Raw genomic sequence first — 26,963 nt, 5'->3', positions numbered from 1 at the left:
CAGTGGTGTACTGAGACTGGAGACCTGTCTGATAGCAAACTGTTCATTAACATCTGAGTAAATCAATCAGCCAGAGACTTGTTCATTCATTATAGTCCATGGGTCTGTCACGGGTACAGGTCTTCCCTGGCTCCAGATTGGTTTTTTTTCTTCCTGTCCACTTGATGACTTTGTCATCCAAACTTATCTGGCTTTTTCAGAGCTCATTTATAGTTTGATTTCTTCCAGCCTGATCTAAACTGTCTCTGATTAATGGTTAATGATTAATATCCCATTAACCATGGTCTTACTCCTGAATATTTAACTACTTTGACAGTAGGATGGTGTATTTTCATTTTATGATTATACTAGACAAGTTTAACTTCTGAATTTAATCTAGAAGCCTCAAGATTTACATGTATTTCTAGTCACAAACAGCTCTACTTAATCTTGAATCCTATCCTTCACATCCTTCAGGACTGTGACACTAAATGATTTCATGTAATGAGCATTGCTAAGGACAAGGAAGTGAGAGAGAATTTGCCAGCACATGAATGAATGATATTGAATACCCGATAACTGGATTGTCTCTTGTATGCTGCACAGAACAATCTGACTCTGAAAATATTTTTACCTTTATACAGGTTGCTCAGATAACAATAGGGAAGTAGACACACACCATATATAAATACATATATAGGTAAATGTGTGGTTTATCTCAAGCTTCTAAGAAACAATCAGGAAAGCCAGATAATATATCCTACTAATTTACCTCATAAACAGGTAGGTTAAATTATATCTATTATTTAATTCAAAAAAAAATATTGTAAATAACAGCTGAGCTATTTGTCAGGATGCATCCTCCTACTCCTGCAAAAACTATAACATTTTTTAATAATGAAAGAATGCTGAAACAACTCGTAAGTAAAGCCCCTCTTCTAACACAGCTTGGAACAATTTTTAGCAGGGAACTGTTACAGCTATAAAACATTAGGATAACCTAGAAGAGTACTCCTCTGCTAATGTTAGGCCATAGGTACAACAATTGCACATACAGGCATAAGTGTTCATATGAGACAGAAAACAAAAAAAAAAAAAACTTTTCCGACATGATTTTCATCTTGTAAGAGATGTAAGAGACTGTACTTGGGAGGGCAATTAATCTCACGACAAAGACTTTTTCCCTTCAGTAATGACTATCAACACAATTTGGAAACTACAAGCTAAAAATATGCAACTTGATCTCTAGAGTTAAGTACATAAGGGGTTTTTATTCTTCTGGCCACTGGAAAGACCTAGAAATACATATACCAATAGACTGCACATCTTTCCTGATACATTCCTCTTCGATGTTTCTTCTCCTAATCTTCATGGAATTTTTTTTCCCTTCACAAGTGATGCTCTGGTAATTATTTCCTGCTTTCTTGTTAGCATTTTAGAGCCATGTTCTCCCCTGAATCTGCATTCAGGCAAGTCACACTGACACCAACACCAAATTTATGAAGGGAAAATGTGTTTGCATTACTGCTAATTACTGTTAGTTGCCATTGTTTCCTGCATTAAATAACTTGTATTATCACCACTGCCTTGCTGCATGCTTGATCTCTTACATCTATTACTCACCCTCAGGTTGACTTCTGCCTCCATCCCATTTCCAGGTTATGTCTTTGTTGGACCAAGTGATTATTTTTCAGTCAATGATCCAATTTAGGCATAAAGTAAAACACCCCCAAACTTATTTACCACTGCCTTCATTTCAAATAGCTTAATCTGTCACTTCTAGATGGTGTTTTCTAACAGTACATCTCATTTTCCCCTTTCCTCTCACTTCTTTGCAGTCACGCCAGTTGTAATCTAACAATGAATGAGATTGATTAAATGGTTGGCTTGTGCATGAAACAGTCCCAAGTGGAAAAACACTTAATGGTGGTTAAATATTACACACTGCTGTATATACTACCTGAAAAATGAGCATGACTAACAGAGCAGTCAGAGCCCTTTGGAAATGCCTTTCTAGGCAGAATGGTGCGGGTTTACTGACATATTTTGTCATGCCAGCTCTAATTAAGCTTGTCTAATCACTTCTCAGACAAGGGTTTCAGGCTGAACATATAAATTCTCTAGGACATTATCTGATGTAGGTGTGTAAGTGTCCTGTAGAATAGTAAGGAGGAAAGGTCCATAGGGAAAGTTAATACTTTTTCTTAGATTACATAGGAAAAAGGACAAGCTTTTGGAGACATAACACCTTTGCTAAAGATCAGTGAAGAATGATTTTATCGTATGTCCAAAAGCATGTCTATTTGTAATTCCTCACCTGTCTCATCTGGTCAGAAAAAAGACTTATGTACCTTCCACATCTCATATCCTTATATCTTTGCAGCAACTGATACATCTAAAGTGAAGAAAAGTAGCTGACAAACACACTTCTCTTTGTTTGGGTCTGCTTGTGGCAAACCAAAAGGGGTCTAAAGGAAATTAAATAGTTCCTGCTCATGTACCATCTCACCCTGAGAAATCTTTAATTCTTTTCTGCAGAATAGAACAGCTCTGACAGGTTTTGTCTCCCGAAATTGCCATAAACTGGTGACAAGGGCACACTGCTGCTAGAGATTTGGTGCTAGGTGCTTATATTCTTCCAAGGAAAGAAATTCTGTGTTTAAGTTCTTACTTTGAAGGACCCTTTCCTTCATCTACTAGGTATCTTTTACGCTGCTTGATCTATAGGTAGGTTTTGAGGACACTCACAAGTCAGCTCTTGTGCAGCCTTGCAAGAATGAGGGCAGCTCTAAAGAAAAATGTCAGTGCTTGAGGAATTTTAACCTGGCAAGAGGTGGCAGCTGCAGACTGCAGCAGCTGAGAGGTACCTCGGTCTTTACTGCAAGTTTGAACTCGAGCACATAACTGTCATGAAAATATGACATCGTTTCCTGGGGATCTGCACAAAATTGCATAGAATTATGCTCTATGGAACTCTACTTTTAAGTGCAAGTGGTATTGGTTTTGAGGTAATAACTACCAAGAATAAGGTTATTATCTCCTACTTGCTGTTGTTCATACTAATGCTGCCACCACGCTTCCCTGTGCATCTCACCAAGTCTAGAATTTTGTGGCTATTTGATCAAAGTGGACAAACCAGGGTTAAAAAGTACAGTATTTAATGTGAGAAATATTGGGAGGAGGAACCAGGATCCAAAAAAAATTCTACTTTGCAAATTCACATGCTAATTTAAATTGGGAAAAAGGCCATAACCCTATTCTCAAGGGTTCAATAGGGAACAAAATCATGCTGCAGGTAGAGTTTAATTACCACATGGCTTTAAATGGTTATTACTTGAAAGGCGGGTGCCAGAATCAGTTTGGTTCCTAACTTATACTAAAAGAAAAAAAGAAATAGAAAAAAAAAAAAGACTACAGTAATGTCTGTAAAGTGCATACATTCAGTAGCAAAAGGCTTTTGTTGTACATAGTTACTATAATTTAGTCTGTGTCATTACTTGAATGTAGACATTGTGTATGTTTTGCTGTGGCCTTGGCTTTTCTAATTTAAATATCTTTGTTGGAACTTTAATTTGTCAGGGAAAAACAAAATATTCAAAAAATACATACTATTCTGATTGAACGGATAACAAAGCAAAAACATTCCAAGCTCTAATCATATTCAGCATTTGTGTTCTTTTGTTTTAAATGTAGAAACACTTTGAAATAATTCCATAACAAAGCTTGATGAAAGTAGTAATTAAAAAGGAATCGATCTGATACATCCTATTCTTCAAATTACTATGTTCTGTAAAATGTAAAATTCCGTCTCCTTCACTAAAGCTTTAGTTCCCCATCTTGATTAGGCAAATATTAAAAACAATAAACATTTTTCACTGAAGTGAGCCTTTAATATGGACTAAAAAGAGTGCACTGTGTGTTACATTTTCCACAGAAGACTGGCTCTCACATTAGTGTTTGCTATTAGCGTATTTCACGTCACTCCATCATACTGTCTTTCACTCAAATCCTACATTTGTTGGAGCAGATGGAAAGTTAGTTTAAATTAATTGAAAGCATGCTGTGCACAGCTTGTGGTAACAAGAACATGCAAAGAAGAAAGGAAGATACATCAATTTCCTTTGTAAGATACCTATAATTGTGAGAAGAGATCTCTTAAGAAATCATCAAGATATTATGCTTCTATTTTCTTCCATTTTTTTCTTTCTTTTTACCTTTTTTTTTTTTCTTCCCCCTAGAGAAAGTTATATTACTTAGAGTGCTTTGATTTTAAAAAGAGAAGAGGTAGTGAAATTGGCTGGACACACACCATTTGAAAAATAATTTCTGTCTGTGATGGATCAAAATAAAATGGCACGCAAAGTTAGTGCTTACTTACTGTTTTGCTTCTGTAGTCTGCCTGCAGTTCTCACTAACACTGACAAGCTTTAGGAGGTGAGTTACCTTCTCATCTACTTTAGTAAATATTTGTTCCCATTCCTGGGTTCTCAGCTTTTCTTCTGCCATCACTGAAAATCCAGTTGTCTTCTCTGTTTTCTAAACCAACTGCCAATTTGATTAACACCTATATTCTTTGCTTGCCTGGAATTGCATTGGGCAAACTCATTGGCTTCTTTAGCGATCAGTATGTGGCGATTCTTCAGTACTTTTACAGTTAAAATCAGCTTCAGAACTATCACCATATAAACCATTTAATAAATGATAGCTTTTTAATGAAAAATTAGTGGATTTTTTTTTGTTAAATTGGCCTCTCTAAAAAAGAAATAAAAATATTCCAACTACTTGTTTCATTGTGGTCTAAAAAGTGAGGGCAGGAGGAAGCAGGTACTCGGAAAGGAAATGTTTCTAAGATGGATGGCATCTGTTTGTTTTGCATGCTCTGTTCTGTTAAGAAGGTTGCAGTGGGGAGGATGGGAGGAGGGTTTGTGCTTACATCTCCGTGTCCCAGGCCAAGGTGAGAACCTCGGGCAAGAACAGGAGTTGTTACTTCTTGTAAAGCAACTGAAAGTGCAAAAATCAATAAGGAAAAGCAGATTCTGGAGTACAAGGTGGGAAAACAGGCAGAAAACAAGAAACCTGCAACACAAGTGTGTTGGTCTTGCTAGGGAACAGATGCAGAGTTAAGCTTTAGAGGTGATGGAAAGAAGTGAGCACCAAGTCCCAGAGGGACTTAAAGTGGAACATGCTGCGAACAAGGAATGCACTGAAATATGTTGGACTGAGAGACCTCAAGGGTCCTCCACAAAAAGAGTGGCAAGGTGAGAGATCATCATTTTAATTTGTATTGCTAAGTTTTCTCTGTTTCAAATATTGCTGTTATGGTTTGCTTTCAGATTTAAAAGCCTGCCTTTTGAATTTTAGATACCTTTGGCTATCCTTGGCGTCTCTTTATCTATTTATTTATCTAGAAGTTCAAAGAAACCAAATAACATACCATGTTTTTGTCAAAAATCAGCAAAGTTATTTTCCATTAATCTTTGGAGAAAATATTATTTTATTTTATACAAAGGCATTTTTCTCCTCCTCCTTCTTACTCTAAATATTCTACCTTTTTGTTGCAGGCCTTATTTCTGCTAGTCACTGAACACATTTGACCACCTTCACTACCTGCAGATTAAATACAACTCTAGTAACTGCAAATAAAAAAGATGAAATAATGCAAAACTTTCTCAATCCTACCTCTGTGGCTTCATCTTCCTTCTTTCCTTCAGTTATTGCAGCTGAGTCCATCTTCTTTTTTGGCGATCCTCCAGAAATATTTGCTTCTTGCATCAGATATTCCTGAAATTAAATTGTGCTCTTGTAAGACTTTATATATATTTTTTGTCTCATTGACTGTTTCTTCCTCAACTATCTCCATATATCCTCACTCTTCCCCAGATTTTTATTAAAATTCTTTATTATCATTATCTGCTTTCAGTTTTGTCCTTTAGACTACAGTAGCTATGGAAATTTCTTTACCTTTTTTCCTACATTGTACAGATTCATGACCACCCGAACCAGCATTTTTTCTTGTTTTTTAAAAGACCTTATCCCAAACTGGATCATAAGTCTTTCCTTGTACTATTTAATTCACAACAAAATTACACTTCTGCCTGTGTGCCAAACTTCTTGATTTGTAAGCAAGTATGAATAACCACAATGCAAGGGAAAATTTGGCTCCGAGACCAGAACTTCTCTTGAGCACGACAGATGTCTTAGTTCTTATTAACAAGGCTCTTTGGAAATTCAGGGGATTGTATAGGTAATCATTGTTTGATTAATAATTTACAATACCAACAGGATAGAAATGAAAATTGGAGAATGACAATCTCAAAGCAGCTGTATGCCTGTCAAATATGTAAATTTTTTACCCTACTTCCTCTGTTGGGGCACTGCTTAACCCCATGTTGAGTTGCCTTTCTAGAACATAACCCCTACAACATTCATGAATAATTAGATAGTGATAAAGAAACAAGGAATGAGTGAGAATTAACTTTGCACCTCCTATAGTCACTTGAAGATTAATTTGCCTAAGAACTAATTAGCTGACATTCCACAAGCAGCGAACCCCAAATGAAATGCAAAAAAAAAAAAAAAAAGACCCACCCTCAGAATTTTTTGCATCTACAAATTCACAAATTTATATACAAACACGCCTACTGTTTCTGAATAATAATAATAATAATATATTAAATAATTAAAAAGAGTTTTTTTTTGTTTTAAGAAGTAAATGAAACAATGATGCAGCTCAGATACAATCTTTAGCCCTTTCACTGACATCTGCAAGAAAAGTAAATGTCGTTACATGAAACTTCTTTCTGAAGATAAAAGTATAATCTAGTTTTAAGATTACAGGGATTTAGATAGCTACAGGCATGTGGATCTGTTTCACTGACTCTTCCACTTAATGTCAGCCCTAGCTTAACAGCAGCCAAATCATTAGTTAGTGCTAGTTATTAAGAAGAGTAAGTAAAATAAGTCAGCAGTTGTGTCACTAAGCCAATGATGTAATTAGCACCTTAGTTTGGAGGCAACTCTTTTACCATCAGAGGAAGAAAATTAGGCAAGAGGAAGCTCCCTGCATAGAAGGATTCATTCTTAAGGCTATGAACCAGTGCTGGGCACAAATGCCAAATCTGCTGAAAGCTGAGACGAAAAGAGGATGAGTAGAATCCAGAATTCTAATTAAGGAGAATAAGAGTTTTAGAAGTTATCAGAGCTTTTAACAGTTATTGTAGCATAAAGCCAAGACAAACATTCTGAGATAGATTCTAGTTAAGCGGTGGAGAATGATTTTGACATTTCTGAAATCTTACCCAGGATACTCCAAGGTTAGCACAAGTTTAAGGAACTGGTTCCCAAACCAGTAACAGTGCACTTCAAGGAAGCCAATAGAACACAGCCCTTCTTAAAGCAAAATAAATAAATAAATAAATAATCAATATTTTTCATTTTTTCAGTGAACTCTTCCAAATCATTCTCATAAGATTAGACAAAACACTCTAAAGTAGGCTGACTGAATAAAAATATCATGTTGACCATTAACTGAGAATATTGAGAACACAGTAATACTATTTTATTTTTTTTAAACAGAGGAAGAGTGAAATACATTTTGGTGCTAAGGTTTTGAACATGAATACATTTTGACAAATCTTTCTCTATTTAAACCCCTACAGTATCATGCCTGTATTGAATTAAAAAAAAAAAAAAAAGGAAATTCAGTCTTTCCTTGAACAGTTTAAAAAGATAGGGAATCCAGAGCTTCCCTGTGCACAGTGTTCACCTTACAATTAAAAAATGTATTTTACTTCATATTTCTTTGTGTTTAACTCCCATGTAGTTCCTGTTATCTCCTCTGTTTGTGAAGACACCTGTATGAACCTGCTGTGCTTTTCCCCCACTAAATTATTTCTATGTGGGAAAAAGAGACTGTTGTCAGTCTTCTTTACACGCTACTTATCACCTTTATTTCTTTCCATCATTTTAGAGCCTTTTTTTTTTTTTTCTCACTATACTTGCTATAAATCTTGTGGTTTGGACTATATAAAACTTGGCCCCTGGCCTCCTCACTGGCAGAGCAGTGCAAGAAGCCAAAAAGACTGGACTTAGTGGAAGCACTGCTATGCAACAAGTAAAACATTGGGGCATTTCCAGCATTACTCTCATCCTAAATCCAAAACATAGCATTGTACCAGCTCCAAGGAAAATTAACTCCATCCCAGCTGAAATCAGGACAAACCTAAAGAAACAATACAGACACCAAGACTGGGTACTTTGGTATCAATCTCAGCACAACTGAGTTCCAGAGAGGATCCAGCTCCATACAAGGCAGAATTCCCCACTTTCAGTTTTACAGCAAAACCATACAACTATGTAAATATGACTTTATTGTGATTGAGTGCAGATGGGCCTCCAATTTCAACAAAATTGAGAGTATGTAACCACAGCAAAAGAGAGGATGAGAAAGAAAACCAATGAGAGAACAAGCTTGGCATTAGCACTTTAGATGTTTGGTGTTGATTTTATTGTTCTCTGGAGTTATTAGGAGAACATTTAATGTTTTTAGCTGCCTTTTAGTGAAATATTAACAGCTGGAAATACAGGGGGTGAACCACCATCTTGCAGTCAGCTGGCACTTGACAGCTCAGCAGTGGTCCATGGAGTGAAATTTTGGAAGCTTTATTCTGTACAATTGCTGTTATTTATTAGCTCTATAGTCATCTGAGGTCTTTTCAGCAGAGAAGAGGGTATCTGATGCAATTCAACAGCACAACTATAGTAAGGTGAATGAGGAAAATTTATAAATGCTGCTGCCTTATCCAAAGAGATCTGATATTTCAAGCCCTGTCCAATCCCACAGTTGCCAGGGTAACAGGTTTGCATTTGTAATTGCCCCAGAGAGCCTGCGAGATTGTACAATAAGCAATCACCTACCACCGTCTCGCTAAACCATCAAGCTTTGGATATATGCAACTGGTTTCATCTGTGAAATCAGTGGGGCTTCCTGCCAAATATAGTAATGATTTTCATGTCACATGTCCCTGAGTAAAGTTAAGAAGAAACGTTCAATTAAATTGTGCACGAGGTCCTGCTCTTTTGATATCAGCCCTGTGCAAATGATTTGCCTTTCTGTTTACAAAAAAAAAAATGTCAGAAGCTTTATCATGCAGCCCCTTTATGCTCTGAACTCAAATGTTATGAGCTTTGTCTGCATATTATGTTAATTGAATCTATCTCATTTTTATGAAATATACCACACACATCCCAGGATAGGTGCAATTAGCAATTTAAACCTCCTTTAAAAAAAACAGGGGGGGAGGTGGTGGTGGGGAACAACATAAAGGTGGAAAGACTGCTGTGAAGCTATCACCACTGAAACAATGCAAAGACTACTAGAATGGGAAGGTGTCATGAAAATATATTTGCTTACTTCTTTGAAGGCAGTTACTTTAGTGTTTTTTCCTCAAGAAAAATACAGCTTCTGGCTATCTATGAGGTTGTCACATCTGAACAAGCTTTACAAAATCACGAGCAGAGCTTCTACCTGTTACAGATGAACTTCTCTCTCTCTCTTCCTCTCTCATTATTATTTGTTCCTCAAAGAGGAATTCATAAAATTTAAAACAGTTCCAGAGAACTGAACTCTGGAAAGAGAATGTTACCTTGTAGGTTTAGTGCCACCCAAATCAACCTGCTCCTAAGCATGAAAGAGATCTGGCTGACAGTCCACATCTGTCACTTACCAGGACACCAAAAACTCAGGCAACCACATCATCACTGATGGCAAAATAGCATAATGAAAAGAAAGAAAAAGGAAAAATTTTCCATAAAAGTAGGAATGTTAGAGACCTCTCCTACATATCATTAAATGTCTGCAAATGCAGTGCATTCATGAGGATTTTAACAAGTATTTGCCATATAGATGTTTTCTCAGTTTGAGACTCTCATATTTATCTTCCTGTAAACACGTAGCTGTGTTACAAAGATAATCGTAAATGATCATATTCTTAAAAAAAAAAATAGTAAAAAAATAATAATCTCTTGCCCATTTTGTATTTTGTTTGTCAGCTTTTAAAAAGTAAAAAAAAAATAAAAAAAATAAAAAGGGAATGGAAGGGAATGGCTATCAGAGCAATCAGTGCTTCAGCTTGTTGATATAAACTAAATTTCATCTTCAAACTGAAAAGGGTAAAACCTTTAGCCATTTAGGGAGGAAAAATAACAGCAGGAGACTGAGCATCCAATCAAAATAGCTTGAAACTGGATTGTCAAGATGCCTATTACAGATCCGTCATAAAAGACCTACAAATCAAAACTTACCAGCAAAGAATAGTAGCTAATAATTTGAGCATTTAAAGTATCTAACCGGACTAAAGTCTGTCTCTAGATATGCTACCTGTAAATAACTTCTCAATTCAATATTATTATAGTTTCCCTACTAAATTGTTCTTTTTTTTTTTTCCTTTAAAAAATGCCTCAAATGATTCATGCAAGGAGGGAGGGGGGAAAATAAAATTGTTTAAGGCAGTATTCAGTAGAAATTATTCCAACAGTTTTATACTCAGCCCAGTAGTACCTTTGCTTGAGGCAGAGATAACCTTCACCAAGTCTTTCCAAATTAGGTGGGATATAATACCTTCCTTGATATTGTCGATTGAGTACTGTACGGTACATGCATATGAAAATGGTGCAGGGCTACAAAAGGTATGATATAAAAATCCAACATAAGGAAACAAGGCAAGAGCACTTATCTTCCAGGAGCAGAGACTAATCTTTGGGGGAATTAGCTCAGGCCATTGCTGTCAGGGTGCTCTGCTGCTGAGTTACATCGGTAACAATAATTCATTTTTTAATGGCTAGAGACCTACACTGTAATTCCACACTAAAATCTACCCTAAAATTTATTAAGGAAGTTTCAGTGTGTTGGAGCTATTATATATCGAGATGAGATCCAATCTTCATTAACTCTCAGGAGGTATTGCTGCAGGAGGACATCGACACTGAACCCTCAAAGCACCGGGTATTCTCGCCTCACATGTTCACTTTCTTTTCCCAGGGGTCTGATCCTGCTGCATGTGTTGGTGTCTAACTTCAGACAATTGAGAAGAGACCTCAAATCTCCCTTTCAGGGACAAGCTCTATCCCACTCTGATCAGAAGACAGCTCACGGTTACGAATGAGCATTTTAAAAAAAATAAATAAAAAAAAAACCTTCTTTATAGAGGTGTTCAGAAAAGCCTCATAAACCCTAATTACTTCTAAGTGGGAATGTGAAAATTTATTAAAAAGACAGTGCTTGTGTTTGCAGTAGCAGGAGACATTAACGAAGGACTCAGGAAGGCCTTTTTAATTGTTATATTCAAAAACTTACTACAGGCAAAAACAAAAAATACCTCAGACACGGGCACAAGAATTTATTGCTACTCCAATTAAAATCAAGCTAAAGACATGACAGTTAAAATGTCACCTGCACAACAATGCAAGCTGTTTGACTAAAGGAGAAGGAATTAATAACATAATTAAAGCTGTAATATGTAGAATATGCTATTTAATAACTTTTATCTGAGCTCCTTCCCCCTTCTAGGAGTCACCCCTGGTGTGCTGTGTCCCCAGCGGGCAGTTTGGGAGCAAGGTGCCACGTCAGCACCCTGCACTCCTGCCAGGAGGTCAGTACTGATGGTGCCGCTCTGGGGTTGGCTTATGGTTATTTTGTTAATATTTTTCTCTTGATCAGCCATTTCATATTACACTTTTTTCCTCTCTGAAGGCTCTTTGCTAGAGCTTTGCCATGCACGTATCACTCAGTATCACCAGATAAGCTGTAGATAGGTCTTATGTCGTACAATTCAGTGAAAAAGTCCAACTAAGTCCAAGAAGGAAGGTTAGTGAACCTTGCTATGAGACTTAAACCACCTGTTCTGCATCCCAGGAAAGCAAGAGGAGTCAAGAAAATTCTGGAGGCTGAAACGAAGCCCTGTGCCATGTGGTCTGCTACTACCAATGCCAAACACATATTTAACGGACTACAAGGACACGCAGTGCAATGGTACCAGCCTCTTTGGTTTGTTTTGTGTACCTAGAGCTCACGCTAAAATGCCTTGCGCCACCCTTCCTGGCAGTCATGTACTGGACTTGGCCTCAACCACAACTCTGCAGAAGACAGGGGTGCCTGTCACTATGGTCTCCGACAAACAAAACCAAACTGCAGATTGTAAACAGCATAACCCATCCAATTTTCCAACCAGGCTCTGTGATTGCAGGGGTGCTAATGACACAACAGTCTTTCCAATTTTAATAATGCCATTTTGACATTCTTACCTGACTCAGATAGAGGAAGCCTGAGGATAACTTTATCACAAAGCAGCAGATGGCAGTTAATGATGGGGATCAGACTCTGGGTTCAGGGTGAATAAAATGTGATATTTCCTAGCAGTGATTAATGAGGTAAAATGCATCTAATTTGGAGATGCTGCAAACAAGAGTGGCTAAAATTCAAGCTTTACAGAGGGTGAAGACCACTGCAAGCGGTCTGGTCTCTATCTCCACAATTTAGTAAGGCCTAGAAAATGGACCAAAACCACTGCGTCTGGAGGGATGAAGAGGAATACTTACTTGTTTTTACATTTAGTCTCGTAACTCGCTATCTATACATGCTATTATCCCCTGCAGTTACACTGTTTACACGTGTTGATGTTTGCATTAGTCTGCTTTGACTTATTGAAGGATGTGTTATTGCAGGCAGAAACGGTATTTTCAGCATTTACCAGCCAGCACGTATACACTGAAGCCATAGAACCTCACAACTTGCTCAACGTGTTAGTGCTGTTTTCCACTGAACGTGGATAATCAAAGGAGAGCTGCCGTTAGAAGCTTTTCTATGCCTCTCTTCGCTCCAGAAAAGTATGTGAGAGGGATTCGGCCCAGCTTAACTTTGGACAACTGAAAACCAAGAATTGAACCTAAGCTAATTATCTAGCCTTCCTCTGCAGTCAGTGTGAGTCACTTCACCTAATTTATTTTAGGATAGGACAAAACTGCCCTTTGGAAGGGCCAGTTCCTTACTGTCGAATATGTTAGACTAGATGCCCAGCTTACTGATTGCTACAGCCAATTTATTTCCAGAAGAAATACATCCTACCACTGCAAAGTGTTAGGTCGTTGCTCTCTGCACCCTTTACCACCTGTTGTAACATGGAGAATCTCTGCTGCATTGTCTATGCATTTTGTGGAGTGACATGGATGTGCCATCTAACCATTTTGTGATAATGCTGGCAACCAACCACTATTACCTTAATGACACTCATATGAATGCTGTCTGCCCTCAGATTCCCACTTGGGAATCACAAATGAACCAGACCCCACTTCTGCTCCTGTAAATAACAGCTGTCCTGCCACTCAGCCAGTAGGAAGACACAAAGGCAGGAAAATCTGTGTGTTATCACAGCCAAACTTAACACAATTGCATACCAAGCACCAAAATAACCATAGCTAAGCTGCAGTTCAAGGGATGCAACAAACCAGTATCAATGCTGGGAAATTAGGTCAGAAAACATCTGAAATATTTGTAGGTTTTCAATCCCATAAGAAGTCTCATGCCAGTTATCTCACCTAATCTCATTTGTCTGATAACAAGCTCTCCATCATACCTCCTTACTGTTCTGTTTGTGTGCTTCATAAAAAAATAAATAATAATAATAATTAAAAAAAAAAACACTAAAAATTACTGCCCTTTTGTCAAAGAGTAGTCTCATGTATTCAGCTTGGGGCAAGATCATCAGACAGGCAGACAATGGTTTTCAAAAGGCTTTGCTCTTTCACAGTAGCACTGGGGGTAAGGGAAAGCTCCTCTAGTGAATCCCAAAAGCAGCGAGCAAGTTACTTCAGGCCTCTGCAGGGCTGAGCCTGAAGTTTATCACTGCCCACTGAATAACCCTGTTGGGTCCCACGCAAACAACAATTTAGATAACCCACACTAAGGATTTACACATGGAAAGTTCTTGCCCTCTCCATACTTTTTAATTATATTGCTGTAGACAATTTAAATGGGAAAACATCCTCTACCATCATTATACATTTATGCATATTTACAGATGTATGGTTTTTAAAAGCTAACAGTGATGGTTTTACTGTGTTTACTTTCTAGAAATCTTCAGCACAAAATTCTGTTACTATCTCTCTGGCTTTGAGATCTCAGACACCCAGGAAAAAAAGGAAAACAAAACCAAACACAGAACTTCACTTCAAAGCCTTGTTTGGTGCCTCTATGCCAACGCCTGCAGCTGGCGATGGCACGTAGCTAACATGCTCCCATTTTTTCAGAACTTGCAATTATTTTGCTGTTAGGAGACTGCAAATCTGAAGAACTAATGTCTTCATTTTATCTATCTACTTTTGTGAGATAGATACTGCTTTTGCTCCTCTTAACGTAACATGATGTTAAGTACACTTGAAATCCTGGCACTGGTTCTTTGAATCCTCTAGCATAAGCAGCATTATCTGTATGTTTATTCCAATTCCTTTATAGGATACTTGTTATGCATGACTGATTAATAGGCCCCAAGCTATACTCAACCTGCTACCCACAGCAAATTGTTCTTTCTGTTGTCTGTGTCATTTTCTTTAAAATATCAAGCTGTTTTATAATTAAAGAGTCCCTTGAAGGTCTTGTTTCAATAAACAATCATTTCTTCCACTGTGTGAAGTTCTTCTGCTAATAAACAATTTAACAGCATATATTATTATTCTCATCTCCAGAACTAACCTTTAATGGAAGACACGCCAAGGCAAAAGTTGAAATGCGATGTTGACTGTACATACAGATGCAAAATTTGAGCATGCACTGTTTAGCCTGGTACCAAATCTCTTCTAATCTGCATATCATGCAAGTTATAGAAGACTAATTGCTCGCAGTAGTGGTTAGATATTTTCATGTCACCTGGAAGATGGCTGAAGAGTTACTTATCTCCAGCAGCTTTATCCTTAATTACCTCTTTCTCTGATAATTCCAAATTTGGAATTCAATGCACAGTGAAAATCTCCTGTATTAATTGAGATTGCAACTTTGTTATACAATGTGTTTCCTATGATAAACGGATTTTTCTTGAATACTGAATGTTTTGTGAAAGTGGCAATGTCTTTGAGAGTTTTGAAACGCTGCCAAAAACTTTTTCCAGATATTCAAAACCGCAGAATTTATTAAAGTGACATTAGGGCTTATCTATGAATATACACGTATTTTTTTAAGTCACTGATAACACTGATTATAATTTTATTTTTCTGGAAAAAAAATGGGTAATTAAGGGGGAGTGGCATTTTTTAATGAGATTTATTAAAAGTTTTTGGTTAAAGCAATAAAAGATCATGAAAATGTGTAGACAAATCCCAGAGCTATATCTAGGAAACAGCTTTATAATCACCATTTTAATGAGCTATACTTTAGCAGCAGCCTTAAATTTCTAAATATTTGATCACAATAATTATTTGATTTGGATGTGTTTGAATACCAGGATGTGTTATTTTTCTTTTCAGATGTCGCTTTCAGTACTATTTTAGACAGATTCTTTAGTTGATATAGGATTTCACAGTTCTTCTGAAACATTGGAGGTATAGCAATTTACATTGGATATGAATGTGCCCATAAGACAATTTTTTCCACAGTTAAGAGCTTTGTCTAAGAGAAATATATTAGATGTTACAATCCTCACAGCAGTATTTTTTCAAATTATTTTGGATACTTAACTGTCTTCACCTATGAATGCCACGCTTTTAATTTTCTACCACTAACTATACTCTTTGCTTATGTAATTCTCTGTTATAAACTTTTGGAGTTTTCCATTTCCTTCTGCTAAATTAGGTAACCTACAAACCTCTGGCCTACTTCAATATAAATATACGAGGCAAATTGTTGAGTTCCACATGTATGCGCTTTCCAGCTACATCAAAGTGATAACATAGAACCCTGCTGATACTCAGTGTTAAGAAATATTCCTCAAAGACCACACATGAATGCTTCATCACACCCAAAATTATTTTGTTCTTTTCATCCTCCTTTGCCTTCAGAACTGTGATCGAAAAATGCTGGCTTTTCATGTATCCAGCATCCTTTTGTTTGGTATAGTTAGATGGATTTTTTTTGTACTGCTGATTCCACTTCAGAGTTGTCCTTTAGTAATCACTGTCGGGCATTGTCATTTCTCATATCAAGATTCACTAGTTTAGAGAATCCAGCTACCCCTGGTTCAAGTTCCTAATAAAATCAAAATGCTCTCAAAAACAGCCTGAAGGCTTTCTACAATGTCTTTGAGATGAGAATTAAGAGGGTGATGAGAATTAACTTGCCCGAAGCCCCATGATAATGTTGCCTAGTGACACAGGTACTGTGCAGAGCATAACCATGTAAAAGGGCAAGCCATGTCTCAATGCTGGCAAATCTTCCCCCTGCTCCACATTTCAGTTACTTTACTTCATTCTCCTCTCATTACTAACTCATTACACAGATATGCTGATAAATTTGCACCTAATTTCCTTAAAAACCTATCCACTCGGTTCTCTAGCCTTCGTTATTATAGTGTTTTGTTTTGTTTTGTTTATAGAAGCGCAGCCTTTTCATACATTTCCTGGTGTACAAACAGCATTTGAAAGAATATGTAATACTATAATGCACTCATCTGCTCTCTGATCATCTGGTATGTATTTGAGCAGCTGTAGGAGACACTGAATAGAAGTTGTTGTTGTTGTTGTGTTGTTTCCCTCCCAGGAGTTACATAATGATATTCCTCCTCTCCTTACCTTCAATGACACCCAGATTTCACTGTATTTCTGTGTTATGCACAGCTTTCATCTTTTTTTTTTCTCCTTTTTTTTTCCTGAACCAGATCAAATCATAATTTTTATCCATTTTCTGTCTCTACACAGGAGACATTTTAGCACTTCCCCAATGGTAAGAGTTACTCCAGCTACACAGAAGTCTTTGCTACTATCCTATTGTTCAATAATCAGACCTCATTCCTTTAAGGATTGTTGTCTTTATAACCATAATCTCATAACTCATATCCATGCATGTAGACTGACATTTTGCCAGCAATCCTTCATCTTCTCCTCAATCTGCAGGTTGCTTCCCTGCCTTTGTTCTCAGAGGGAGTTACTGGAAATTAGGTATGTACAAAAAAAAAGGCACCTCATGCAGAGGCATGGATTGGCTTCTGTGCTAACAATGGTTAAATAAACTAGGGCTCTTCACTTAGAATAAAGAATCTGTGACAGGAGTATGCACAATCACAGATGGTTCGAGAAAGGTGAACAGAAAGCAATTGCTTATCCTAGGACCCTGTCATGCTTTATTTATTTTTTATTATTTTTATTGGTTTTTAATAGTCAAATTATGTTTTAGAAGAGTGACTCTGTATACTTGATATACATGAAACAAGTTGGAAAATAGAAAGCAGTTATTTACTTCAGCTCGTCTAGAAAATGGGTCTTTAAACAAAAAAAGAAATATCAAAACAAAACCCAGCCAAAGTTGATAGCGTAAAAACAGAGCAGACTTTCAGTGGTGAATTCACTAGAATGTATTTGTGTAACAAATATCCCAGCTACAGAATAATTTCCATCCTCTGTAGCAGGGAGAGCCAAATCACTTATCACAGTGTTACATTACATAAGAAATGAGGGCTTAAAAACATAGATTTTTCTGGTCTCTGGTCTGATGCCGAGTACATTGGCAGCCATCTTCCAACCAGAATATTAGAGGACATTTGTAACGACATGCTGCCAAAGAAGGGTTGTACCAGATGTCCAGTGCTAAGCTGTAATGAATTTTTCTTTCAGCAACTAAACCACAATTCAGGAACACTGGGATCTCATGTGAAGATACTACTATGTGCTACAGCCAGTATCCGAAGTAAAATCTATTTCTACATGGATGGGAGGCTTAGTGCTACCCTAGGCAGCTATGATTTTTGGTGTGTATATATAATATATAGATACACACATACATATTTATAAAACACAAATATATAAATAAGTATACAACACGCCTCAATATCCTAGAAAAAAAGGAAATTACAACATTTGTATTTTGTAGCAACTTTATGTGGTAAAACTTCCTTTTTCTGTTTAAGACAAAAATGGGGGGGAGAGACTGAGACCTTAAGCTAAAAATGACCTAAAAACCATGTCGATGATTTAAATCAAGAGATCCAATTCTTATTACTCCTTGACACTCTAAGGTCTTTTCTATTTCTCACCCCTCCCTTTTATTTTTCACCTTTGTTCTCAGTTTCTTTGTTCTCTTCTAATTATAATCCTGCTAAGCCTGGACATCTCTGTCTATTGTGCTCCAATCATGCCTTGAATGCTAACTAGGAAAAAAGAGGAAGCTGTTTCTTCTGTATGCTCTCAAATGCTAATATCAGAGAAGTGCTGAATCAAATGTCAGTCATGCCACAGCAGCAACTCAAAGCCAAAATGGAATGATTAGCTTGGTTTCCATAAGCAGGCTTGCTTTCAAAGAAGAGAGGAAGCCCCAGAAGACTAAGAAGGGCAAATATCATACATAACTTCACAAGTGGTGAAAAGAAGGATACAGGCAACTGGAGACCACATAGTTTGGCTTCAGCGCCCAGAAAAATACAAGAAAAAAATTATTAGTGAATTAATTTGTAAATGCCTGGGAATAAGTAACTGACAAGAAATGGCTCAAGTTCTTTGAAGAATCTACGTCTAACACGTCTGGTCTCCATCTCTGGCAAGGTAACTGGCCTAATACATAGAGCAGTAAGATGTCATACATCTGAGATTTAGTACAGCTTCTCATCAATAATTCCTACACAGTGACATAGATTATTGAATCTGTTCTTGAAGAGTTTATGCTGCAGATAACTCCTTGTTCTTTGCCTTGCCATGCCATTGGCATCTTGGTGCCTTCTGCACCAGACTAACCTAACCAGGTGCCTGCAGGTAGGACTCCTCAAGGAAAAGGGCTTAAGGGGAACACACAGAGCACTGAACTTTTCTGGTGGGCCAAGGATAGCCCGCGTGCGTTTCCCATTCAGCAGTCGGTTACTACAAGGAAGAAGAACAGATGAATAAACCTACTCCAAGAGCCATTATATATTGAGTTGGCCATAAAGGGTTTGTCTTCAGGATGCCTGGCAATAAACTGTAAAAAAGATCCTAAGTCAGAAAGGTAACTGATGAAGACTTTAGAGAAAAGGGTTACCAATAAGCTAGTAAAATAGACAAATATTCAAGAAATTATTTTATTATGCCTGTTAAAAAGACAAATGCAAATAGCTTCATTTTGGAAAGAAGACTCAAGTATACAAATGCAATTTGAGGAGAAGTTCAGCAGGCAGGAGCAATTCAGGAAAGGATAATGACAAGGGGGAATGGGGTCACAAATGGAACAAATCCGTATCGTGCTGTGATTTTCACTTCTCAGGTCAGTGCTCTGACAGGGTCTGGAGCCATGGTGTTTGTTTTTTTTCCTCCATAGCCCAGGATTACAACCTTTACTTAGAGAATCTTACTGATGAAAACATAGTACTTTCTGCCAGGATTCAAACACAGATGAACAGAAATCTTGGGGATCTGAAGTTCTGGACCTTCTTCCTTGCAGGAGCACTAATGGGGACTTGGCACCTTAACCCTCTGTTCCTTTTAGGTAATGACATACCTTGCCTCTAATCCCCATAAAGAGGTTTTTCCCTTCTGCAGTATTTGGAACATCAGTTATGGAAGCTTTGGAGAGTGTTGATTCATAGTTAAATTAGTTTAGGCATATCACGTTGCATATTATGCCATAAGTACCACCTCAGTACTCTATCATGGGGCTTCCTACTATTCTTTCATAGTAGATTATGAGCTGTCAGAGGCAGGGTTTATCTCACCAACATCTCTCTATGTTGGTTTATCTGTCACTGGGGAGCTCTGTCCAGGACTAGCACATTAAGCTGCTAGTCCAATGGAAGCAGTAAGGTAACTATAATAATTTACCTACCCAAATGCTCTCGGGCATTAGAGAGTAGAGTTGATAGAATACAACACCGATGAAACTGAGTTATTTTCATAATCACCTTGCTTCTATAAGTCTTAGAGATTAAGCTCAGTGTTAACATTTAATTCCCACCACTGAAAGGGGGAAAAAAAAAATCCTAAATATTGCTGTCACTGCAACAAAATGAATCACTCAATCAATCGTATTGAAGTTCTGAAACTGCTTCTGAAGTTAAACTGTGTACGGCTGTTGTGCTTAGAGAGAAGTTTGACCCACAGCATCGTATGATGCCAGCACATTTATTCATTCATTGCAGAATGTAGCAGGTTTTGTGATTTGTAAGCTTTTTGTTCCCTGTAAAGATGCAATCTAATGTGCCTCTGTAATGCTTTTCACTTAACTTATACTGAGATAGCTTGGGGAGCACCTAAAGTGTTACATAATCATTTCCATGTTGGTATTCTATTCCCCCCTTATGGCATTTAGCAAATGGTAGTTTTGTTCATGTAAGTCACATTCTTTCCAACTATGGGGTCTTCTCACAAAAAATCAAATTAATCTAAAAAAAAAACACAGATTCTTAGTATGAATATGCCCAATTTCATTGAATGTTTTTATCGCTTTATGCACATAGGACAAGCCAGTGAAATATAACTGAAATGTCAAATGAAATGTATGGCAAAGCGATTAGGAAGAAACTTTTAGCATTTGTTACAGATTAATATGTTAATTACAGCACATATTGTGGAAAAAGATTAACTATCACCAAAGCAAATTTATTTTTAACCAGCTTTATTCCTTACACTTCATAAATTAACCAGTGGAATGCATAATGGAGAGGAACTCAGACAGTGAGATTGCTAGAAATTATGCAAAACTCCACAGCATACAAGGCTGCAATACAGATAACGTCTTTGCTTTAAAATAAGCACTTCAAAGAGAATTATGTTTCCTCTGAAATACCTATTTTCATAGACTACTTGCAGATATCTCTAAAATATTTTGCTACAATGACAACGTCAAAGCTGATTGATATTTTAAACTATTTTTGCAATGTTACATATTAAGAAAGACTAAATGTTGATTCTAAGCATAACAATGCAACCCCCTCCAAGTGATATTAAAAAATTGCTGAAATAGTCACACTTGTAAACATAACAAAAGACTATAATGTAATGCATTACTGAATCTTTAAAAACATCATCACATGTCATGAAACGTTGATGGCTGCATGACCTTCTCATTCATTCTTGAATTTGTAACTACATGCAAGCTGAAAAAAACTCATAACCAAAGACAAACTGTGGCCATAAAGACGACACTGGGAGTTTTGCCACTGATTTCAGAGAAGGTACATTTTGAGCTATTTTGAGAAAGATATATGGATCATTACTCAATGGCCATTAAGGTCAGCTGAAGCTTTTCTGTTGATTTCAATGGGCTTGAAGGTAGGCTTGTGCAGAACATGGAATAGGAACCATTTCCAGCCCAAAGTCTAATTCTTTTCCAAGGCAGAACTTTTGAATATCTCCATAGCTTGTCTATTATCAAAACATAGTTTATCGTTATCAAAACACAGTTTTCATACTGACACACTCACTGGGATAAAACAGTAGAGATATGGGAAATACAACCACTGTGCAATTTATAGAGCAGCTAATGAAATTTACATTAAACTTAATGTTGTATGGTGTTTGGTTAATTCATGTTCTGGGCAACTTTCCAAATATTTGGACACATTGAGTATGACAAATAATTTTCTCCTGGTATAAAAAATTATTTTTATAACAAGAAAAAGAAAGTGATACACTAAATTACAGGTTCACCTGTCAAGAATAATTCTATGTCAATAGACACGTATAAGCATTCAGGTTAACAAAATAATAGCAAATTCCAAGCTCATTAATCCCATAATTGGTAATTTTACTATCCTAGTAGAGAACAATGTCCCTCTCATTTTGAGGGTTTAAAAGGCTATTTCTAACCTTTTTGTGGAAATTCCCTCATAATAAATCATTTACATGGGATCTAATACTTTATTTTGGGGAACATACCAGTATAATATCAGGCAAATATTATTCTACTACTGTTTGGGAATCTGTTCCCCAGGAAAGCAAAGAAATCAAAATCGGTAATTGAGTTTTACGATATTACTAGGCCATCCCTCTCTCTCATTAATGCTTTCTACATATGGAGGAGGCATATTGTTGTTGATTTTATTTGCTCTTTTTTAGATGTCCAGGATGAATCACTTTGCTTTGTTTTGTTTTAGCACGTACAGCAGCACGACAAATTTTACCAAAACAGAAGAATTTCCCATTTAACAAAATAAGGAGAACAAGCTGGTCAAGAGAAATTCCGCCTCTTTTTGCATGTTCCGGTGAAAGATGAAGAAAGATCTAGGCATTGGTGTTGTTCGTGTTCTTTTCTATGGGTACCACAATTCAAGAAGTGCAACTACAATTTATTAAAGCATTGTTATAGCATCATAAAATAGAGATGGCATCTGGTTTAATATTCATTAAATTCACATGGAATTGTCTGCAACTTCAAAAAACTTTAGTTCAAGCTTATAGTAGTTACAGCAGTTACAGTAGTCCTGCCAATGGCACTCCCTTTGGTGCATCTTCTCCCTATTGCTTCACTTCACTTCAAATAGCCCATTTGTAGAGCACTACTCTGCTGAATGATCTATATCTTCATCGGACAACTGCAAGGCTGACAATCAAATCTGCTCTTGGCTGCTTCAGCTGCAGCCTCTGGAGTTCCAAATTGCTGAATAACTCTCCACATATCTTGTAGACCATTGGAGATCAATCCCCTTAGCTTATTGCAAGCATATCAGGAGTTATTCATTCTTAAAGTCTATAAACCTAATGGTTTTCTCAGACACAGCTAGTCTCTACTGTGCCTGTAGGAATTGAGACGTATGTTGGTCATTCTCTACAGTTGGCCCTTTCATAAAGCATTATGAGAAAATCCAAGTTGCTCTGTGTGGAATGTAAGTGAGGGCAGGCAGGTTGCTAAGAAGTAGGATTGCCAAATGCAGTTGGAAGAGAAACTGTTATTTCTTCATTAAAACATTTTCAGCTTTCATTTCAGACTCAGTCATGTGTTTTAGGAGCTTTTAACTGGTTCTCCCTTCCATTGAAAGCAGGCAAAACTAACAAACAACTTTCATAAGGTGCTTAAAACTTCATAGATTTTTAATTGAAATGCAACTCCCATAGCACCTCATTAGTTCATTCAATGCTGTATTAGTTCAATTTACTGAAGGATTTTTTTTTTGCACCTGCCTTTTGCATTTACCCCATTAAGCATGTACAGATTATCAGATAATTGCTCAATTATATTAAACTATTGTTCAAATGAAATATTTCATTTTATTAACAAGCTAAAAAGCTACTTGGCATGTATTAGCAAACATGGCTTGCTTCACAGGAACATATTTTCAGATTAAGTCAAAACTCAGACTCCAGCCTGCTAAAAATCAATGAAAAAATCTGATCAACTCCAACAGTCTTTGGATAAACTTTTAAATTAGGTGATGTTTCTTTAAGATTACTTGACTAATGGAAGCTAATTAAAGAATGGATTCACATTATTTGGTGACCTTTGCCTTTACCTGGTTTCTGCCTGTTTTTTTATACTCTATAGATGCACCCAAAATTTTAAGTAGAACTCAACAAAACTGAAGAGAGTTTTGCTGTTTCATCCTTTGGGTTTTATCTGAAACATAGCACCACTTTGTAGGCTTTAATGAACCTTTTGGTTGCAAGGCTAACTCAGGCTGACTCATACATTACGTGCTTTAGCTGGAATATCTCAGTACACACTAGCCTTGGCAACAAGGGAAGCTCATTTTCCTACAGAGAAATGGGAAAGTGGTAGGGAGTACAATTTAAATTGTGGAAGATTTTTTACTCTGTGATGGTTAAATTCTGTCATCCTCATTCACACTGAACAGTAGCTTAATTTGAACATAACCGAGAGATTCAATTGGGAAACAGTTGCAAGTAAAATATTTTTCTATACAATTACTATATTGCAGTGAGGTCAGGAAGCATCACAATAAACAGCTCCCCACTATGCTAATCCTAGTCCCAGGCAGTTTTAAACCAAAGGACAATAGCTGTATGCATACAGTCATTGCACAGCACACAGCTTCACACTGCTGCTCTTCAATGCAAAAGTAACCTCGCCCACCCTGATGACAGCTCAGCTGGATATCATGTGGTTATCTTACAGCTGAGTCAGAGCAAAAGCAGAGAGTGCTGTTCAGCACGAGGGGTAGCAGTCTCAGCACACCAGATGCCAGCTTGCTGTAGTGGCTGTGAGGAAATCTGTCCCTGCAAGCACCATTACCCCAGTGCTGCTTCACTCCTGATTGGACTACATGACAGGATTATATTTAATCACCATCTAATAGCACATCCTAGAAGTTGGACCCTCATTATACACTCTCACTTAAGCTGACGTGGTTTAATCACCTGTCCTGTTTTAAAAGGTAGTTCACTAAATGAGCACAAAAACACCAATTATGGAACAGGTAAATCTTCTTCACTGATTATTCCATATAACTGATCACTTGCAGGAGATGTAAGAGACAAGGAAATACGGTAATCCACCTCGCTGTAGCTTCATTTAATTCCTCAACAAAGCAAACCTGTATCCCAGCCTTTTCCTTTCTAGATACTCTTACGCAACCCAGCGCAAGCCATAGCAGTAAAGAAGCAGAGATATACTGGCTAATGAGTGCACTCCAAAGGAAGAAGAAAAAAAAACCTGTTTTGATTGAGCAAACAACAACAAAAATCACTTTTCCAATAAAATATTTTGCCAAATCTGAAAAGACAAAATACACACCAACTCTTCATCCAACATCATGCACCAGCTCTACATGGTTCTTAGGAAAACCAAGAAGAGTTAGCACAGAAAGGCCCCTTCTCCAGCTGCCACTACCACTGGCACAGTGCTTGTTCTCCCACTAGTTGTTCCTGTTGCCAGGTGGCTAGCTCCACTAGCTACCTTGCAGCAGTTGATTCAAGATCCCCTTGATTCTACAGTTTTGCTGGATTACTGAGAATTAATTACTGGAATTTCCATATAAACTCAATATATAGAATCCAAAGTTTGCTAATAAAATCAAAGAGAAACTGTAATGTCCTACTGTAGTTAACCAAATACTATAAGGTCTGAATAACTGTTGCTATCTTTCTCTTGTTGAAAGAAAAAAAACTTTCCAGATCAGTATCAGTAGAAGTTGTCCCATTAAAGATAAGGAGATTATCAGCATGGACAAAATTAGAAGGATTTGTCTCTCAAATGACAGACTGATTAAACAGCTTTTCCTTGAGGGACAAGCAGTATAAAAGCCTTATCTACCTCTCAGACCTATGAACAGGCACAACTGGTTAGCGGACTGACATAGCTGAACATGACAATGTGCTGCTTAGCAAAAAGCCTTTCTTCTGCACTAACAGAACAAAAGAGCGCTTCATTCAAGCATCGCAACTAGAGCCTCCCCTTGATTACATTCTTATGCAGGCACATATCTGTCCTTGTCCATAGGAGATCTGCAACAATTCGAGTGCCTTTGAGGTTACAGATGTATGTGGCAGCTTGGAGAGCTGTCCCCAAGGTAACCGCTTCAGTAAACCTGTGTGGCTGAATACATTTGTTTAATGTACTGCCAGTCCAAAATTATTGCACAATCATTACAGATTTTCCTTAGCCTCTGATGATCCATGAGACTACCTGAAGGCAGGTAATTAAGAATCTAAATTAGAATTATTATTTCTGGCAGTGAATTTCAGTTCAAGTTGATAGAGGATTTGCTGCAGAGCTAAAATTAAAAAATATATAGTCCTTGCGAGTGAGCAAGCAGAGAATCCCTAACTGAATTTTAGAGGATGGTGTTAAAACATCTACAGAAATGCATTAGAATTTCTTTTAAAAAAAAAAAATCAGATTTAACATCAGCACCTCTCACAATGCAATTATTACTCATAAGCATGTCTGTTCATGTTACCATCCTTCACCTTTGCCTTCTTTATTAATCTACCTGCTTATCACTTTTACACAGCAAAGTCTCTAAACCACTCATCATATATTTGTTCAGAACATAAAGTGAAGTCTGTCATCTTCTAGTAATGTAATGCGGACAATGGAAGTAATAAAGAACAGAATTCCATCACAAATGACTGCAGTGCACAGTTAGATATAGGCAACATGTCCCTTTGTACAAGAGTTACTTAAAGCAACACAGATAATACGGAAACCACTGGTGAATGTTATCTCTGGACATATTTTCTGTAAATAAAGAGGAGAAACCCTGAATTTTTCCCCTTGCCATGTGAATAATGTTTTAACCCTGATAATTTTAAGAATTCAACAAAAGCTCTGAAGCAAGGATATCACGTTTTCTTTTACAGTTTCTTTTTAAAAATACATTATTGCAGATCAATATTCACATAACCAAAATACAGTTAAATACCGATAAAAAACATTAATGTAGAAACCGCCTTATATTTTTTTTAGATCTAGAAGTGGCAGTTTCTCTTTGAACCCTGACTACTCCCATTGACCTAATTGCTTGGTCCTGTGGGAAACACAGGATGAAGTTAAGGCCAAAGGCTCTTCAGGTTTAGAAAGGATAAAACTAGAAGAAATAGAATTTCTCATTTTAAAGCTAAAGATGTTTGACTTTGCAAAAAAGAAACTGAAAAAATATGAATTGATCAAAACCAAGGAGTACTTGCAAACTTATACCCACTGCTGCAGTTCAGCTGACATCAGCAGAACAACATAGGTGGAACTGGATGCCAGCCTCTGGAGCCCAAAGAAAGAAGAGCCTTGACTTCACTGAAGCCAAACCTACACACAAATAAGCAGGCAGTTGCTTTCTGACACATGACTCAATCCAACAGAAACATGAAAGGAGCTTTCCTGCATGGCTGTTGACAAAAACTAGGAGCTTACTCATTGAGTGTTTTCTTCAGAATTT

At 37.1% G+C, this 26,963-nt stretch overlaps 1 long non-coding RNA gene across 8 annotated transcripts in view; it reads right to left on the bottom strand.

Moving 5' to 3' along the window:
* The window catches only part of LOC308176548, a 131,310-nt gene that overhangs the window by 6,349 nt on the left and 97,998 nt on the right, over positions 1–26,963 (bottom strand). For 4 of the 8 annotated variants that reach the window (XR_013938367.1, XR_013938368.1, XR_013938369.1 and 1 more), the window contains one exon: positions 5,659–5,760. This is a non-coding gene — a long non-coding RNA (uncharacterized lncRNA). Of the gene's footprint in view, positions 1–5,658; positions 5,761–7,277; positions 8,876–8,895 lie in introns of those variants that run through there. The other 4 variants (XR_013938370.1, XR_013938373.1, XR_013938372.1 and 1 more) reach the window with 3 other exon arrangements.

Source organism: Anser brachyrhynchus, assembly GCF_964034855.1.
Source record: "Anser brachyrhynchus genome assembly, chromosome: 12".
Taxonomy (NCBI): Eukaryota; Metazoa; Chordata; class Aves; order Anseriformes; family Anatidae; genus Anser; species Anser brachyrhynchus.
This window is presented reverse-complemented; position numbering and strand designations above follow the sequence as displayed.